The 16,230-nt window shown below is 39.5% G+C and overlaps 1 pseudogene; it reads right to left on the bottom strand.

The window, feature by feature from the left end:
* Positions 1-3,561: 3,561 nt before the first annotated feature.
* Positions 3,562-13,208, bottom strand: LOC141329919 (uncharacterized; annotated as a pseudogene).
* Between the last annotated feature and the right edge of the window lie 3,022 nt (positions 13,209-16,230).

The following is a 16,230-nucleotide window of genomic DNA, read 5'->3' as shown; positions in this document are numbered from 1 at the left end:
AAATCTTGCATTAACGATTCGTATAGTTTTTTCATACACGGATATATTTATATATATAATTTTTCCTGAAATTTTGTTTAACCTGTAATATGCACTTTAAACAGTTTTTCACCGTTTTCATTTTCAGGATTTTCTGGGCAGGGTTAAAATCATGAAACACACACCAGCTGTTCTGTGCCCAGGTTAAGAGTATTTAAGTTGTGTAACTGCCATCTAGTGGACATTTTAAGACACTGAACAATAACAATATATGTACGTTTCTTTCTCTGCTTGCTTTGGGTGACTTTGTATGTTTGACATGTTGACATTATTAAATGTGTATGTAAAATAGAGAAGTTGTTGTCAGAAATCCTGTCCAAGAACTTAAGTTTATTATTTGTTTCCGTTTCTGTTCTGATTTTAAACAGGGCCACAGCAAGTATCTACTTTATATCGTTATATCAGGGTTCCTTTTGGTATCTTTGCTTTTTAAGAGTTACTGAAAATGAACCATTTTGACTTGTATTTTTAGAGTTGGTTGAAGAAATCAACAAGAATGAAGAATTGAGTAAGTTTGAAGATAAAAGTCATGTCAAACCAGGAGAAAAAACCTTTGAGTTGCTCTCAAACCAAACAGAAAGATTTTAAGAAAAGCAGAGCCGAGAAATCTTTCCCCTGCACTCAGTGTGGAAAGAGTTTCTCAAGCAAACCCAGTCTTGAGCGCCACATGAGAGTTCATACTGGAGAATATATATATATATAAACATTATTTTATATTGTAAAATATTGCAATATTACTGTTTTTTTCTGTATTTTTAATCAAATAAATGCAGTCTTGATGAGCATAAGAGACTTCTTTTAAGACTATTACAAGTCTTACTGACCCCAAACTTTTGAACGGTAGTGTATAAAAAAATACAAATATAAATAAAATAACATATCAAGGAAAAAACATGTAACATGGGCATTAACGCGTTTAATTTGTTCACTACTTTTTGCCAGCCCTCTCTCCTTGCTTTTCCAGTCTTTGCAGTATTCCCTTGCGTTTTAGTTAAACTCTGAAACTCCTGAAATCCCTCAATCAAGAGTTCTTGCTCTGCTGCAGAACTGAGCGCGCTCCTTCGTCATGTTCGCCGACCAATCAAAGAGTTGCCGATCAATGTTTCTACTATCGATACGTACCCCCTTTTAAGCCACCCAGTGATCTCAAATAACTTCATCCAGCTATACTAATCATCAACAACAGGTGCGTTCGGAGAACCGGAATAGCGAGCTCATAGTTAGCGCGATGATTTGATCTTGTATGTAGTAAGCGAGTTACGAAGAACAGACCCCTGTTCAGTTTTTCCTAGTGTTTCCCCCCCTCACTTGAACTTCAGTTGTTTTTTCCCCTTGTCTTCCCCTGTTACTCTGTGTCATTTGGTTCGTTCCCACTTAGCGTTGATTTGATTCACCTGTCTTGTTACCTTGTTTATGACCACGCCTTGTTTTCAGAGTATTTAGAGTCTGTGTTTGCACTCCCCGTTTGTCCGTCGCTGACTATGTTACATGTTCTCCATTTTGCTCCTGGTTTTTGTTTGTTTTGTATTATATTCAGTGTTTTATTTAATAAACTGTTCTTCTACTCCTCAACCCACCTGACTGTGACACCCCCACCCAGCACTGCTGTTCAAAAAAAAAAATTACTCAGTAAATTTTAAATGAGTTACCTTTTACTTTTTCTCACTGTGTAAACTGCAGATCTCCTCAGATCCTGATAAACGCCTCTCTTTTCTCTGCTTCAGGAATGACTCGCACAAGTTTTTTTAACACAAGATTACATGCAGGGCGTTTTGCGGATCTTCTCCTGCAGACGGGACACTCCTGAGTTTGCTGACAGGAATACACCACAATCAGTAAGACAAACGCAGTGGTAATCGTTAATATATGAAAGAAATGTTTAACACTATCAAAAACAATAGCATAATACAAATCTGTTTTTTACAGAATGAAATAGGCTACTATGCCAAATAACGTTACTGGCCAGCAGGAAGACGTCTTATACGCTCTTTAGTTAACCTTAAGTCATTAAAAAAAAACATAAATTAAAGCAGTGTTTCTCAACTGGTGGGTCGCAAAAACGTTTTGAGTGGGTCACGGAGCATCCAGTCAAAGAAACAACAAATGTAATTCTGTTTTTTTCTGACGCTAGACTATTATTTTGAAAGATGTGCGTGAAAGCGGTTGACTCTATCAGTACCTGAGAAAAACGCTTTTTCCTCATTCAGTATCTTCCCAGCTGGCATTTTAACGTGGAGTCAGCGTTGAATCAATGTCACTACGTCAGGTGTCAGTGTTGGATAACCGTTGGATTTTGTTTAGATTTTGCAAATCTAAACAACAGTTAATTGATCAGCATTGTTTGAATGTTGGAACAACGTTATCTTTTTTACTGATATATTTCAACAAAATGTTTAAAAGTCATGGTTGTAAAAATAATGTTGATTTGACGTACAACTCAAATTTTATTTATATATCTTTGTTGAATCCATATATATTTAACAACACCATTTCAACCATTTGGTATTCAACGTTGTTTTGACGTTGAATGAATGTTTTTTTTAATAAACTGACATTATTTCAACCACATTTAAACGTTCAAGGTCGGTTGAATGCCAGCTGGGTAGGGTCAAATGAGATGTTGTCAAGTTTTATGTCAGTGTCATTATTCTAATGTTATTTTTATAACTTGCTATAAAATAAAAATTCCCTCACCTAAAAAAAAAACGAACTTTCCGGTCCTGTCAGTCACTGTTCTCGTTGCGCGCACTCTTCAATTAAACGTGCAAATTTACCATAGTAACAGACCTTATTAGTGCATTTGTGGGTGTTATTATAGCACAATCCTTAACACCTTACTTCGGACCTCGCTAATTTTCAAACCCTGGTTATAGCCTTGCCCGCAGTGACAACTATTTTAATATATTCTCATTTTATGACCGATATCAATTTGTAAATCCCAGTCTATGCTGTTTTCTGTTAATGAATGAACAGTAGCCTAGTGCGCCTCCCATCCAATAAATCGCAATGAATCAAATGTCAAATTCTGTAGATTTCATTAGGAGATTCAAGCAATAAATACCAATTTGGCGCTCTTTAATACATACTTTTCTAAATTTCCATAGTGGACGTCTATGGTGCCTGTGAGTTTGGACATCCAAAATGCAGCTTCAAAGTCATCTGAACGATCCCAGCCGAGAAGGTGAAGGAACTAAGAGACTAACCTGAACCAATTAATTAATCGTTTATATTTTTTATAATTCGGCTGCATTGTGGTTTTCTATTGTTGTAATGGTAGTACATGTGTGGTGGGATTTGGTTATGTACATACATTGTAATTATATTCTTCGGAAATTATCAAATTGAGGGGCTTACAGATTGGTCAATTTTATGAATTTTATATACACTTTTATAATTATACTGTACAGCCTAAAGTCTAAGTTATTATCTGTGGTTTATTATACTGTATGTTTGTTTTCTAACACCAGTCAGGAGCAGTGCTCCTAGTTTATTTGGATGCAGAAAAATACAATGACAATACAATTCAATTAATTCAAAAGCTTTATTGAAATATTTTAAAAACCGAAAAGCAAACATTTTCCATACGCAAATGCAATTAGCAGACAATAAAAGTTACTATTTTTATGATCCTGCTCATCAGTCAGGGTATTTTCTTCTTTACAAAAAAGGGCCCATTCTCTCCAGAGTGAATCCTCTCATGCAGTTTTAAATTGTTTGCTGTAGTAAAAGTCTTTTCACACAAAGCACATGTGATCTCTAACACCAGTGTGTATTTTCTGATGTTCTTTCAGATATTCTTCATTTTAACAATAATGAAAAACACTACTGAAATTAATTCTTAGTCTCCCTTAAAATTTCTTCTACAGCTTTCTGAACAAGAACTGTTGTTAAAAAGCTTCTACTTTCCTTCACGAAAAAGTAAGTAAACTACAAGTAAGAGGATATAATACTCATAAGAAAAGGCAATGATATAATTCATATGATGGAGCGAAATATATATATATATATATATATATATATATATATATATATATATATATATATATACACACACATCAAGAATAAACTGTTTGACATTGATGTTTGGGCAGGAACTACATCTTTGAGTTGATTTGAATCTTAGATTAAGTTGAACTTTATTGACTGTGAAAACTGGTTAGGACAGATTTATCCAGGTGATATTTTATTGCTTGATGCATTATTGTGTCACATTTGATGAGGACGTGGCGTTATAATGAAACTACTGGATCTGAATATGATCTACTTACTGTGAGTGTTTTTTGTATGTCTTTGTAGAACAGATGAACGTTTGAAACGCTCCCCACATTCAGTGCAGTGATACGGTTTCTCTCCAGTGTGAATCCTCTCATGGTTTTTCAGATTTCCTGAATAACTGAATCTCTTGTCACAGTGTGAACACTTGTAAGGTTTTTCTCCAGTGTGGATCCTCTCATGCAGTTTTAAACAGTTCGCTGTAGTAAAAGTCTTTTCACACTCAAAGCACATGTAGTCTCTCACACCAGTGTGTATTTTCTGATGTCCTTTCAAATCATGCCGACGTGAGAAACTCTTTCCACACGAATGACATGGATATGGTTTCTCTTTTGTATGAACTATCAGGTGCTGCTTCAGGTATGGGGCTCTGAAAAACACTTTGTCGCATTGATCGCATGCATACAGTTTCTCTCTAGTGTGAACATTTTTTATGTGTTTTTTAAGATGTGATAAATGTTTGAAACTCTTCCCGCACTGATTACAAGCAAATGGTTTCTCTCCAGTATGAACTCTCATGTGTTCTGCAAGTAGCCCTTTTAGTCTGAAACTAGTCCCGCACTGATCACATGTGAACGGTTTCTCTCCTGTGTGAATACTCTCATGCATTTTCAGATGTGATGACTGATTGAATCTCTTGTCACATTGTGAACACTTGTACGGTTTCTCTCCCGTGTGAACCCTCATGTGACACTCAAGACTTGATTTGAGCGTGTAACTCTTTCCACACTGAATGCAGGTGAACAATTTTTGGGCTCTTTTTTTCTTTAAATTCAATGGTTTTTCTCCAGGTTTGACATGACTTTGCTCCTCAGCTTCACTCAGTTCTTCATTCTCGTCAATCTCTTCAATCAACTCTTAAAAAAAAAAAAAGTAAGATTGGTTTTCATTTTCATTAACTCATAAAAAGCAGAGAAATGTGAACATAAAATGAACCCTGATATAGCAATATAAAGTAGATAATTGTTATACAATATTTTGGTTATTTTGATGTATTTTTATAAATGTTTTTAGTCCTTGGAATTTTTCCATAAATGACATACATTGATCTTCAAATTACTATTTTAAAACTTTATGGGCAAAAACCCATGCTTCCATAGGAATCACTATTAACCCTTAAATGCATACCTTGGGTCTTTAGCATCCCAGGACATCATTCACACTCCCTCCTTCATTTTTTATTAAGTTTGGCATCACCTTTCTTAATATTTCTCAATCAATTCATAATGAAAAATAAAACAAGAAAAAAATTATAAAATATTAAACAATTAATGTTGTCTGATTCATTTTCATTTTTTCATTTTTTTCATTTTTTTTTTGTAAAAAGTGTATTGGGTCGCTAGAAACCCGAGGTGTGTAATGGTGCAAGTATATTTTTCATGCACAGAAATATGTAAATATCTGATGACTAAATACATGTAATTGACCCCCAGAGGTGGCACTGTTTGATAGACAATAATAATGAGATGTTTCACTTGTAATTATCACAGGCATAAAACAAAAGAATATCGTCAGCATAAAATATAAAAGTCACTGTAATTTGATGGTGGATGTAGTGCATAAGCTGCCAGTTAACAAAATAATGATTTTAAGTCATTGAAAACAATAGTTTTGCGAATATGGTTATATCACGAATATGAGCCAGATGCTGAATGTACTATGGAAGTGCGCTCTGACGATGATGGCGATGGTAAAATCATCTGCTCAAACAGAAGGTTTTTATGTTTCAAAAGGTAATGAAATATGCTCTGTTTTATTCTTCTGTAATAGTTCTTAAAATATCAAGAGTTTTTTGCTATTGCAGCAGTTAGAGACCATTCATGCTTGATATAAATGTCCGGGTTGCTGTAGACCCAAATATGTAATAGTGATTGGAGAAACAGTCATGCATTTAAGGGTTAAATATGTTTTATTCACAAAAAAAAAAAAAAAAAAAAAGTTAACAGAATATTATTGAAAAAAGTACCCACTTCATAGAAAGTGTCCCTTACTGGGCTTCAGAGTAAAATATGTTAGAAGTGGCACCAGAAACAAGTTTGGTAATCATAAAATGACTATTGTTTTGCATTAAAAAAATGTCTTCGCTAATAAAATTACACATTTATTTCTTAGCAATACACATTTGACAGTAAAGCACTGAGCTTGAGTTGGGAACCATACAAAATGGACTTTTATTACATGCAAATTCTATTTTTTCTCATTGAAAATTGGGTATTCCAGTTATCCAACATACATTTTACTGAAAAAAATGTCTTCCATCATTTGCTGCTCCATCTATATTAATAAACAGATTGTTTTGGTCTAAATGTTGTTTCTGCTACAACAAACTAAATCTTATACTGCTTGAAACTTTCTAACTCTTAACTGTTATTAAAGCTTTGTAAGCCTAATGTACGACAAAAGTCTTTAAAGATGAATGAAGAATAAACACCAACCTCCTTGTTGCTCCTGTTTTATGCTCAGGAGTTCTGGTTCCTCTTGTTTTATTTTCAGGAGTTCTGGTTCCTCTTGTTTTATTATCAGGAGTTCTGGTTCCTCTTGTTTTATTCTCCAGGGTTCTGGTTCTTCTTGTTTTATTATCAAGGGTTCTGGTTCACTCGTGTTCTCCTCACTCTCCTCTTTAACAAACACCATCTTCACAGCAGCAGATCTCAGTTCAACTTAAGCTCCTCCAGATATTCCTGTTTGCTTCAAAACTTAGTCACAACTGTGAGGGTGAGAATATTACAGGTATTTATCTGATCAGATTCGAAAACTGCACTTTTTTGATTTACAAAAACAGCATTTAAAACAGTTTGTAATGTATTAAACCAGCATCACGATAAAACAACAGAGAGTGTGGTGAAGCTAAAAGTCTTCCTCTGGGGTGTTAGAAATGTGTTTTAGCGCCATCCGCTGGACTGGAGCGCGAAGCGCAGAGAAGAGGAAATATAACACGCTGTTTAATTTATTCATTTTTTGTTTGTTTATTCTTTCAGTACAGCTCCTTTACATAGGCAATGCATGATTATAATAGTGAAATAACTTGATGTATAAATGGATATAGTCACACTGATTATACTTGATTCTGATTAATACAAATCCTCCTCATTATTTGATCAGCCTCAACAGTGTTTGTGAGTGAGGGTTAGAGAAGAAAAATAAGCAAATTATTCAATATTTCAGTGAAAAACACACACCTTTGCAGCATGTAAATATTCAAATTAAGATCAATCGGTGAGAGGCACTCAAGAGTAGTAAAATAATAATTATTGACTACTACTTTAAATCGCCACATTGTAGCTGGTTAAAAGAAGCTGGGTTTTGCAATCGCATAATTGCTGATGCACAGAAACCAGTAGATTTCATTAGAGGTAAAGAAAGGCCTTCAGACACAAAGAATGAGGTTTGTGATCTTCATCTTTTGGTTTTATCAATCACTAAACCTCTTTAAGAATGCAGAGTTAGCTAAATCTTAACTAAATGAATTTTAATCTTAATGAAATCAAATTTCAATCGGCTCTGCTTCCTTAGATGCAAGACTTAAAAGCAACTTTGTTTCCATACTTATGCACATTATTTTTTGTTAATCATCATACGTTCTCATGATCTAGACACAACAAAATATCTGGAAATTTCAGAAATAAATTATAATAGATTATATGATATTGCAAAAAAAAAACACATTTGTGTGTAAGATTAAACAACGTATTTCGCTGTTTCCCGTCCTCATATGCTCTGCATCGCGAGCAAAAAAAATGTCAAAAGTATACCCGACAGCAAATTATTAAACAAAGAGAGCAAATGCGGCTTACATTAACGAAGTACAAATACTTCGTTACCTTACTTAAGTAGAAATTTTTGGGTATCTATACTTTACTGGAGTAATTATTTTTCAGCCGACTTTTTACCTCTACTCCTTACATTTTCTCGCAATTATCTGTACTTTCTACTCCTTACATTTTATAGACTCGTTACTCCTATTTCTTTTCGGCTTGTTTTCATTCATGTCATCGTTCAAAAAAGAAAAAGCCTGTCCAGATAAATCGCGCCATCCACACAGAGTGAATTTGGTTGTGGTTGGATGAGAAGTATAAACATATCCCATTCCGACACCCTATTGGTTTGTACGTATGGAGTTAGAATTGTTGCTTGAAAAAAAAAAAAAAAAAAAAACATTATGATCCACAAATAAATGTAAAGCTATTGACAAAAACCAAGCATATTCACAAAATTAATAAAATTACATCCACAAATAAATCTTAGAGTTCCACAAACATGAGTTATATTCACAAGTAAAAAAAAAAATGAATTGCAAATAAAAAGCATACTCACAAATATTGTTTTTATTCTACAAACACAACTTTGCCCGGCATTTATATGTGAATCGCGTAGGCTACTGTGCATTTGTAGATCGCTGCGCGTAATTGTGGATTGCTCTCTGTGCATTTGTAGATCGCTGCGCGTATTTGTATTTGTATTTGTCATTTTATGAACTTCTTTCTTCTGTGGAACATAATGGAAGATACTTTGAGAAATTCAAAAACTTTGTCTTTAAAGTAGAAATTAAGGGTAAACAAATATGTTTGGTTACATTCTACAAAATCTATTTTGTGTTCTACAAAAGTAAGTCATATATAGTTTTGGAATGTGTTTTTTTTTTTTTTTTTTTTTTTTACCGAAATTATTAGCAATAAATGTCCTGCATTCTAGCTCAAAATCAGTGCTTTACTGCATGCATTTCTATGTGACAAAACAGCATTATTAATTTGTTGCATTTGAATTCAGTATCTATCATTATTTGATTCTGTCCTATTTTATTAATTCATTTATTTACTTAAATTAAAGGCCCTACAACCCAAACCAAACTCACGGGGGAATTTGTGGGTTGGATGGGCTGGATTTGTCCAAGGCCAAATTTTAACCCTAGTCCAGCCCTGCACTCCAGCAAGGATATAGCCAGTGTTCAGGTCGTTACTCAAAAAAGATTATTTCTTAAGTTATTATTTCTCCACTACTAGCTTATTTATCAAAATGGTGCTTTCTCTTCATCCTCTGCAAATGAAGCTACAGTAGGTAGTTTGGTAAAGAGACGTTTGAATAAATTAGCGTTTGCGATTGACAACGCGATTGACAATGTTGCGATAACACAATACTTATAGGCAGCAACTAGTCATCATATCTCCCGCTTCGTGAAACACATGTTAATGCTCAGTAGTACACATTTATGGTTCTTTAATGTATTTGCATTGTAATAAAATATTATTTTCAAATATTATTTCCCATTTTCAATGGGCATATATGCGGCTGAAACAGGTAGCCTAGTCCCAAATTTTTCAACATTAACATTTTAATATAACATAGTCACTATGGCCTTTAGAAATGTTTTTTGGGGAGGTGGGGTAGTGCACAATAGGCCCCTGTGGCACGGCCTAAGCTTTTGTCCTTAACGGCATTTTTTTCCTTGCATTACTTTTACTTTTTTACTTTAAGTAGTTTTGAAACCAGTACTTTTCTACTTTTACTTGAGTAAAAAGCTTGAGTTGATACTTTAACTTTTACAAAAGTCTTTTTAAATCCTAGTATCTATACTTCTACTTGAGTAATGAATGTGAATACTTTTGACACCACTGTTAACAATACTGTTATCAATACTATTTGGTGCAAAAAGATGTAAAGATGTTGTGCATTTTCTAGCGATATCGTATACTATTTGAACTGAACTTGACGATGATATCACTGAATTCATTGATGAACTGCCTTTAACTGAAAATTGCTTGTTTACAAAAATACGTTACTTACATACTGTTGTGCTGTTTAAATACTTGTGAAGTTGCTTTGACACAATCTGTATTGTTAAAAGCGCTATATAAATAAAGGTGACTTGACTTGACTTGCATTTCAAGATATTTTATTAGTGCTTAGGAACTGTATTCTTCTTCCAGCAAGAGCAGTGAGTTATTTTTCTGCTTGTGTAATATTTTATTAACATTAAAGGAACAGATCACCCAAAAATTAAAATTGTGTCATAACATTTTTTTTTAACACTGCGAGCTCAGTGTGTAATAAAGGAAATGTCTGTGCCATTCATTCATTCATTAATAAAGAGAAAATGAACGAATTCCTATTTAAATTATATTTTTACAGCTTAATATTTACAAATACCAGTCCATTTCGCGATTTGGTTGATTTATTCATTCAGTCTTTCACAAATTTCGTGTCTGCATTTTCTGAATCGCAGTAATCATAGAGACATAATTATAGCGGGTTCTATGGTATTTTGATATGTCACACCGAGACACTTGCGTCTGGTGTAGACACGGTGTGCATTTGTGATAATCCTGCTTGTTTTTAATGTGTTTATGAAATCTCTGTCCTGATCATTAATTTACTGCCATGCCAGACACAAATTAAATCTTGGCAAGCTGTACAATGAGGAACACTGTTCTATGTACATGCATTTTTTAATAACTGGTGTGAGATGTATATGTATACTAAAATATTCAGATAATTGCATTTAAAAAACAAAACATATCTTTCATCACATACATTTTTATTTTTATAGCTACCTAATGGCAAAATCATGTAACTAAAATCACCAAAATCATTTTTTGAAAAATAACATTTAATAAACAACAACAACACAGATCATAAAACTTACAGGTCAATTCAGATAAACCAGAACCAGAAAGAGCTGTTGCATCAAATATGACAACTGTTTGTTTTAAAAGCAACAGTGAAGAACAAAAAAAAAAAAAAAAAAAAAAAAAAAAACACTCTTCTCTCTTATAGTCGTATAGCTTCCTGAAGGTTTTTTCAAAAGTTTCTGCTTTCCTTAATGAAAGAGTAAGCAAGTGTGACACTTGAATCATAAGACTACTGAACGTCATATGAAACTACATATGAAAAAAAACAACAACAACAATAATGTTTATATTATGAAGCAAAATGACACCAAATAATAAAATGTTTTTACATTGTTCTTTGGAGAGGACCTGATCTGACTCTCACAGCTGAATCTGCTGGTTTTGAAGATGAGCTTCATTCACTTAAATGTTTTGCCACATAAAAACTAAAACAACTAAAACTCTTCCCACACCGATCACAAAAATATGGTTTCTCTCCAGTATGAATTCTCATGTGAAGATCAAGTTTATGTTTGTGTTTCAAACTCTTTCCGCACTGATCACATGTGAACGGTCTGTATGAGCTTTCATATGTGCCTCAAGACCTCCAATGTGTGCAAAACTCCTTCCGCACTGATTTCACATGTACGGTTTCTCTCCAGTGTGGATCCTCTTGTGTGATTTCAGATGTGACGACTGTCTGAATCTCTTGTCACAGTGTGAACACTGATAATGTTTCACTCTAGTGTGGATGTTCTTGTGATTCTTGAGGTCCGATGAGCGTGCAAAACTCTTCCCACATTGATCACAAGCGAATGGTTTCTATCCAGTATGAACTCTTGTGTGTGTCATAAGGTGTCCTTTCGTTGTGAAACTTTTCCCGCATTTATCACATGCATGCTGTTTCTCTCTAGTGTGGATCCTCTCATGTGTTTTCAGATTTGATGACCAACTGAATCTCTTGTCACAGTGTGAACACTGATAAGGTTTCTCTCCAGTGTGGACGTTCATGTGGTTCTTAAGGTCCGACGAGCGTCCATAACTCTGTCCACATTGATCACAAGTGAATGGTTTCTCTCCAGTATGAACTCTTGTGTGTGTCATAAGGTGTCCTTTCATTGTGAAACTCTTCCCGCATTGATCACAAGCGAATGGTTTCTCTCCAGTATGAACTCTTATGTGTGTCATAAGGTGTCCTTTCGCTGTGAAACTCTTCCCGCATTGATCACATGCATGCTGTTTCTCTCCAGTGTGGATCCTCTCATGTGCTTTCAGATTTGATGACCAACTGAATCTCTTGTCACAACGTGAACACTGATAAGGTTTCTCTCCAGTGTGAATGTTCGTGTGATTCTTAAGGTCAGATGAGCGTGCAAAACTCTTCCCACATTGATCACAATTGAATGGTTTCTCTCCAGTATGAACTCTTGTGTGTGTCATAAGGTGTCCTTTCTTTGTGAAACTTTTCCCGTATTTATCACATGCATGCTGTTTCTCTCCGGTGTGGAGCCTCTCATGTGTTTTCAGATTTGATGGCCAACTGAATCTCTTGTCACAGTGTGAACACTGATAAGGTTTCTCTCCAGTGTGGACGCTCATGTGGTTCTTAAGGTCCGACGAGCGTGCATAACTCTGTCCACATTGATCACAAGTGAATGGTTTCTCTCCAGTATGAACTCTTGTGTGTGTCATAAGGTGTCCTTTCGTTGTGCAACTCTTCCCGCATTGATCACAATCGAATGGTTTCTCTCCAGTATGAACTCTTGTGTGTGTCATAAGGTGTCCTTTCGTTGTGAAACTCTTCCCGCATTGATCACAAGCGAATGGTTTCTCTCCAGTATGAACTCTTGTGTGTGTCATAAGGTGTGCTTTCTTTGTGAAACTCTTCCCGCATTGATCACATGCATGCTGTTTCTCTCCGGTGTGGATCCTCTCATGTGCTTTCAGATTTGAGGACAAACTGAATCTCTTGTCACAGTGTGAACACTGATAAGGTTTCTCTCCAGTGTGAACGCTCATGTGGTTCTTAAGGTCCGACGAGCGTGCAAAACTCTTCCCACATTGATCACAAGTGAATGGTTTCTCTCCAGTATGAACTCTTGTGTGTGTCATAAGGAGTCCTTTCGTTGTGAAACTCTTCCCACATTGATCACAAGTGAATGGTTTCTCTCCAGTATGAACTCTCATGTGATGCTCAAGACTTGTTTTGCATGTGAAACTCTTTCCACAGTGGGTGCAGGTCAAAGATGTCGTGGTTGTTCTTTTCTCTATTTTCTTCTGTTTGAAAATCAGAGAAATTTCTCCAGTTTTCGTATGATTTTCCCCCACAAATTCACTCATTTCTTCAGTCTCGTCATCTTCTTCTTTCATCAACACTGAAATAAATTTTTGAACTGTTATTTTTAGTAACTCATTAAACACACACACACAGAACTGTGAAAGAACATAAAAAAATAACCATGACATGATAGTGGAAATAGGGCTGGTGTCAGGATTATGTCTGTGTCTTGTCCTGTTCTGTTCTGTTTCCCAAGTGTTTTTCCCCTCTTGTTTCTAGTTCAATTGGTTTAGTCTGTTCTCCCCCTTTTGGGTTAGTCCTTTTGGTTCCTTCTATGCCCATATTTGTATTTCCCCCTCGTTATCTTGTTAGCTTGTTTGTGACCACACCCCTGTTTCAGTGTATTTAAGAGTCTGTGTGTTCACTTCCCATTTGTCCGTCTATGCTAACTGTTACCTCTGTTTGCTTTGTTCATATGTCCACCTTATACTCCCGGTTTTGTTTTGTTTGTATTAGTTACTGTGTTTTATTTAATAAATCTTTATTCATTCATCTACTCCGGTACACCTCATCATTCTCCACTCCTCAAACCCGCCTGGATCGTGACAGATAGACGGACCTAAACAGAAGATGAGTCGGGCTGAGGCAGCTTTGAGGAGACTGCGGCAAGGTGGCCGTGAGTTGGAACGATATGTGGAGGATTTCATCGAGCTCTCCCATCAGGTAGGCTGGCACGAGGCTGCTCTTGGTGCTGTGTTTGTTCTGGGGCTGGATGATGAGACCATTCGCTGCGATCTTCCCTCTTGTAATTTCCCCTTGATCGAGCTAATAAACCTGATTCTCTATTTGAATGGATCCGATTTTGAAGTCGAAGAATTTCCAAATTCTGGTCGGTCTCATCTTCCAGTCCCCTCACAGACGCAGCACATCGCGCCAGCCTGCCATAAGCCGAGAACCTCCACATACCGCTCCAACGGATCGGACCGCCAGCCCAGTCTCCTATCCCCAGTCATCCTCCAAAGCTCCGCTGCTGTCCTCAGCCCGATGCGGCCGGCCTCCTCTCCGCGCTCTCATCTACCGGCCTCTGCCCAGCGCTCTAGTCTGCTGGCTGCCACGCCAGCTCACAAGATGGCTGCCACGCCAGCTCACAAGATGGCTGCCCCGCCAGCTCACAAGATGGCCGCCGCCAAGCCTGAGTCCCCGGCCAAGATGGCCGCCGCCAAGCCTGAGTCCCCGGCCAAGATGGCCGCCGCCAAGCCTGAGTCCCCGGCCAAGATGGCCGCCGCCAAGCCTGAGTCCCCGGCCAAGATGGCCGCCGCCAAGCCTGAGTCCCCGGCCAAGATGGCCGCCGCCAAGCCTGAGTCCCCGGCCAAGATGGCCGCCGCCAAGCCTGAGTCCCCGGCCAAGATGGCCGCCGCCAAGCCTGAGTCCCCGGCCAAGATGGCCGCCGCCAAGCCTGAGTCCCCGGCCAAGATGGCCGCCGCCAAGCCTGAGTCCCCGGCCAAGATGGCCGCCGCCAAGCCTGAGTCCCCGGCCAAGATGGCCGCCGCCAAGCCTGAGTCCCCGGCCAAGATGGCCGCCGCCAAGCCTGAGTCTCCGCTGGTTCCGCCCAGCCTTCCAGAGTCTCTGCTGGTTCCGCCTAGCCCTCCAGTGACCGCGCCGCCCGAGCGCCCTCCAGTGACCGCGCCGCCAGAGCGCCCTCCAGTGACCGCGCCGCCAGAGCGCCCTCCAGTGACCGCGCCGCCAGAGCGCCCTCCAGTGACCGCGCCGCCAGAGCGCCCTCCAGTGACCGCGCCGCCAGAGCGCCCTCCAGTGACCGCGCCGCCAGAGCGCCCTCCAGTGACCGCGCCGCCAGAGCGCCCTCCAGTGACTGCGCCGCCAGAGCGCCCTCCAGTGACTGCGCCGCCAGAGCGCCCTCCAGTGACTGCGCCGCCAGAGCGCCCTCCAGTGACTGCGCCGCCAGAGCGCCCTCCAGTGACTGCGCCGCCAGAGCGCCCTCCAGTGACTGCGCCGCCAGAGCACCCTCCAGTGACCGCTCGCCCAGAGCTAACTCATTCTGTGTCTTCGCTGGAGACGCCCAGCCTTCCTGAATCCCCGCTGGGGTCGTCCAGCCGTCCAGAGCCCGCTCCTCAAGAGCGCCGTCCAGAGCCCGCTCCTCAAGAGCGCCGTCCTGAGCCCGCTCCTCCAGAGCGCCGTCCAGAGCCTTCGCTGGCCCCGTCCAGCCGTCCGGAGTCTCAGCTGGTCTCTTCCTGCCGTCCAGTGTCTCAGCTGGTCTCTTCCTGCCGGCCAGTGTCTCAGCTGGTTCCGTCCAGCCGTCCAGAGTATCCCCCCTATGAACTGCTGAACCTCCCCAAGAAAATTTTGGGGGGGGGCTACATACCCCGAGTCCACGTGGCCTGGCCGAGGACCGAGGCCAGGGCCACGGGGACTGCTCAGCCACGGCCACCTAAACTGCCAGTCCGGCCATGGCCTCCTGACCCACCATGGCCACCCGAACTACCTGTCCGGCCGTGGCCGCCTGACCCGCCATGGCCGCTCGAACTGCCTGTCCGACCATGGCCGCCTGACCCGCCATGGCCGCTCGAACTGCCTGTCCGGCCGTGGCCGCCTGACCCGCCATGGCCGCTCGAACTGCCTGTCCGGCCATGGCCGCCTGACCCGCCATGGCTTCCTGTTCCGCCCTGGAGACCACCTCTGTATCCTGTATCCCTACCTAGCGGTCTCCAGGGCGCCCACCCTCCCTCCCCTATGGATGTTATTAGGCGCGAGACGCGCCTTCGGGGGAGGGGGGGGTAATGTCAGGATTATGTCTGTGTCTTGTCCTGTTCTGTTCTGTTTCCCAAGTGTTTTTCCCCTCTTGTTTCTAGTTCAATTGGTTTAGTCTGTTCTCCCCCTTTTGGGTTAGTCCTTTTGGTTCCTTCTATGCCCATATTTGTATTTCCCCCTCGTTATCTTGTTAGCTTGTTTGTGACCACACCCCTGTTTCAGTGTATTTAAGAGTCTGTGTGTTCACTTCCCATTTGTCCGTCTATGCTA

The sequence above is a fragment of the Garra rufa genome, chromosome 1 (genome assembly GCF_049309525.1).
Source record: "Garra rufa chromosome 1, GarRuf1.0, whole genome shotgun sequence".
NCBI classification, from domain to species: Eukaryota; Metazoa; Chordata; class Actinopteri; order Cypriniformes; family Cyprinidae; genus Garra; species Garra rufa.
The sequence above is the reverse complement of the archived record's forward strand: the minus strand, read 5'-3'. Positions and strand labels throughout refer to the sequence as shown.